This window comes from Perognathus longimembris, chromosome 28 (assembly GCF_023159225.1).
Source record: "Perognathus longimembris pacificus isolate PPM17 chromosome 28, ASM2315922v1, whole genome shotgun sequence".
NCBI classification, from domain to species: Eukaryota; Metazoa; Chordata; class Mammalia; order Rodentia; family Heteromyidae; genus Perognathus; species Perognathus longimembris.
This window is the reverse complement of record NC_063188.1, coordinates 72,658,946-72,663,149: the sequence shown is the minus strand read 5'-3', so window position 1 is coordinate 72,663,149 and position 4,204 is coordinate 72,658,946.

The window sequence follows — 4,204 nt, the reverse complement described above, 5'->3', positions numbered from 1 at the left end:
AAATCTTTTATTTTTCCCATTTGGCATAAAATATGTTGTTTTTGTATGTGACCTTAATGATGTCACAAAATAGTCATCTAATGGGATGCAATGCTGAACTTCTGTAACTCCAGCTACTCAGGAGGATGAGGCAGAAAAATCAGGGATTTGAGATCAGACTGGGCAACATAGCTATTTCAAAACAAAAGAAGAGTCAGGTGCTTGTGGCTCATATCTGTAATCCTAGCTACACAGGAGGCTGAGATCTGAGGATCGCGGTTCAAATCCAGCCCTGGAAGCAAAGTCCATGAGACACTTATCCTCAATTAATTACCAGAAAACCAGGAGTAGCACTGTGACTCCAAGTGGTAGAGCACTAGCCTTGAGCAAAAGAGCTTAGGGACAGTGTCAAGGCCCTGAGTTCAAGCCCATGAAAAAGAAAGGAAGGAAAGATCGGAAAGGAGGGAGCGAGGGAGGGAGGGAAGGAAAGGAAAGGAAAGAAAGAAAGGAAGGAAGGGAGGGAGGAAGGAAGGAAGGAAGGAAGGAAGGAAGGAAGGAAGGAAGGAAAAAAGGAAAGAAGGAAGGAAGGAAGGAAAGAAAGAGAAAGAAAGGGAGGAAGGAAGGAAGGAAAGAGAAAGAAAGAAAGAAAGAAAGAAAGAAAGAAAGAAAGAAAGAAAGAAAGAAAGAAAGAAAGGAAGGAAGGAAGGAAGGAAGGAAGGAAGGAAGGAAGGAAGAAAGAAAGAAAGAAAATTATCGATGTCCGGAAAGATGGCGGAGGAGCAGCAGAGCCCTAGCTGAGCTCCCTCCGACATCGCAGTTTTCTCACCCCATAGAAACTTTTACTCCTAGAAAGACAGCCAGGGTAAGTTCTAACAGTACAGGAATTCTGGCCAGGAAGGAAAAATTGACTTTGCTTGTTTGAAAACACAGATTTGAGCTCCAGGCGGCGGCCCGCCGCCGCAACAGTGCCAATGCCGGCACAGCGCCCAGCACGGTGACCCGCATTCCGCGCGGCTAAAGCACACAGCATAGACCAGGAACAAATACTCCAGACGGCGGCTGAGCATGGACGGGCTGAAATCTCAGAGAAAGCGTGAGTACCCCATGAAAGATATTCTCACTCGCGCCCACAGAGCAGCTTCTGGAAGGTAGCCCTTCCCCCACTGCCAGAGCAAAGCGCCATCTTTGACACTGGCATAGGGTCAGACCAGACTGGAACTAAAGCAGGCCTGGGGAAAGCGAGGACAAAGGAGCCATCTTTGAAAAGGGCAAGAGGGACCGACCAGTGAGAGCCAGCTCTGCCCAGGAGAACGCCCCCTGCCCAGGCGGGAGGCTTGTCCTGGGCCGAGGCTTAGCTAGAGGTGCCCTGCCCTGCCCGCCAGAATTTCTAAATTTAAAGCAAAAGCGGCAAGCAGCTACCGGCAGCACGGAAACACCAGACAGGGGAACAAACAGTTCCTGAGACAGATAAACGGTCCCGTTACAGAGGAAGCCCAATTGCCAGCCCGAAATGGAGTTGAATTCCATAGCCAGCTCCGCCAGGTGGCCGCCCCGCCCAGGAAGGAGGAAGCTCCCCCAGGCAAGCAACTCTCAGCCAGGTAAACCAGGACAGAGGCGCTCTGGCCTGCTGAGTCCACAGCCTATTCAAAGCCAGGCATTAAAGGCCGTGGCCCCACAGCAGACAGAGGAGCCACGGTTCCCAAGACTGCTCACATCCCCATCTACAGAGGACGCCCAAGGCCTACCTGCAAGCTGTGCAAACCACAGAGACCCAGGATTGCACCAACAGGGGAGAAGGGTCAGAACAGATCCACCCCTGCAAACTGAAAGCAAGTCAAACCAGCCAATGAGGAAAATAGACTACAGACCATCGCAAGGAAACCAGAGACTGGGGAAAGACCACCCAAACAAGAAGGACTCCATTTTTTTTTCTTTTCAAACATTTTTTAAACTTTTTGTTAAATTTTTAAAAATTTTTTTCACTTCTGAAATGTCGTTGGTTTTCTTGTTTTCCATTTTTACCTGTTTGTTTTATCAAGTTTTTTTTTTTTTGGTTGTTCATTTTTCTGGTTTTTTTCCTTTTTATTTTTTATTTTATTTTTTCAAATAATTTTTCTCTATTTGTGCATCTGTCTTCCAGTATGTTTTCTTTATTTCTCTCTTTGCGTTCTCTTTCTTTAAAAATTACTTTCCTATGAATAACACCTCCACTCTTTTCTGCTAACTCTCCATTGTCTATCATTTTAACCTTGTTCTTTCTACTGATTCTACTCTTCTCCACATTTCCACGTCACTGAAACTAAACCAAATCATCACCCCCCCAATACATTTTACTCTATTCTCTTTACTGCCTCTAACTTTCCCTCCTGACTTACTGCCAGGACCTCCAGGTTCCATTGACTCCTGATTATTGGATAGAGGGTATCCCTGCTTAATCCGAGTGAATCAAAGGGGTTCATAGAGAAAGCCAGTCCTAAAAGAACTCAATATAAGAACAAGAATTGCTCATAGGGTTGTAACAGTAAATAAGTAACTACTGAATACAGGGCCCAGGATCGGTGGTTATATTGAAATTGTATTCTTTAGGAACACCAAATCTATTTTTATAGACAGGTTTTCAAGGTATCTGTATATAATTGTGAACTTATAAGATTTACACAACAGTGCTTGGTAAGGGCTGCTTTGAGTCTTAAACGGTGCTCACAGGTGCTTGTAGATTGGCATTCCCAATCCAAATGGGCAGAAGAAACACAAGAATGATGGCAAACAATGGGGTCTTTTCTCCCACTCAAAACAAGCAGGAAACAGAGTAGTCAACCAAAGACATAGAAGAGAACCCTCAAAATGCTCTACAAAGCATACTGATAAACATGTTAAATGAAAAGTTTGAATCAATACAGCAATCCTTCAATAAAGTAACAGATGATTTCATGGCCTCAACAAATAGAAAGATAAATGCAATTCAAGAGTCAAATGAAAAGATAGCTACCCAGCTAAAAGATTTGAGAGAGAGCACTCAAAACCAAATTAATGAAGTAAAGAAGTCCATGCAAGACCTAAGAGGTGACATGGAAATCATCAGGAAAGACCAGTCAGAATGAAAAGAGATTCGAAATCAAGTAGCTAGCCTACAGTCCCGACTAACTGAAGCAGAGGATCGAATCTCAGGAGCTGAAAATTCCCTAGAATATATGGCGAAAGATAAAAAATCAATACAAACCCAGTCCAATCAACAAAACAGATCAGTACAGGAGATTCAAGACACGATCAGGAAGCCCAATTTAAGGATAATAGGTATTGAGGAAAACTTGGAGAAAGAAGTTAATGGGATAGGCAACCTATTTAACAGAATATTAGCTGAGAACTTTCCAAATATCCAGAAGGATAGGCCTATACAGTTACAAGAATCATTTAGAACCCCAAACCGACCAGACCAGAATAGGACATCCCACCGACATATTGTGATCAAAACAGGATCAGTAGAGTACAAGGAAAGAATCCTTAAAGTTGTTAGGGAGAAGAAAACAATCACATATAAAGGAAAAGCAATCAGAATTACCCCCAGACTTCTCAGCAGAGACCATGAAAGCAAGGAGAGCCTGGAATGAGGTATACCAAACACTAAAAAAATAACTACCAAGGAAGAATACTGTACCCAGCCAAACTCTCATTCATAGCCGAAGGTCAAATAAAAGTCTTCCACAGTAAGGAAAAACTGAATCAATATATCTCCACCAAACCACCTTTACAGAAAATCCTCAAAGATGTACATACAGGGAAAATAATCAAGATCCCAATACAGACACAGATATGAACCCTAAATATTAAACATCCGATCAAGAAATGGGATGATGGGCTGGGAATATGGCCTAGTGGCAAGAGTGCTTGCCTCACATACATGAAGCCCTGGGTTCGATTCCCCAGCACCACATATATAGAAAACGGCCAGAAGTGGCGCTGTGGCTAAAGTGGTAGAGTGCTAGCCTTGAGCAAAAAGAAGCCAGGGACAGTGCTCAGGCCCTGAGTCCAAGAACCAGGACTGGCAAAAAAAAAAAAAAAAAAAAAAAGAAATGGGATGACACAGCTGTTAACAAGATAGTGATAATGAAAGGAACAAACAATCATCTCTCAATCCTAAGTCTCAACATTAATGGACTTAATTCTCCAATCAAACAACATAGGCTCATAAGTTGGATCAAAAATCAAGATCCATCTTTCTGCTGCC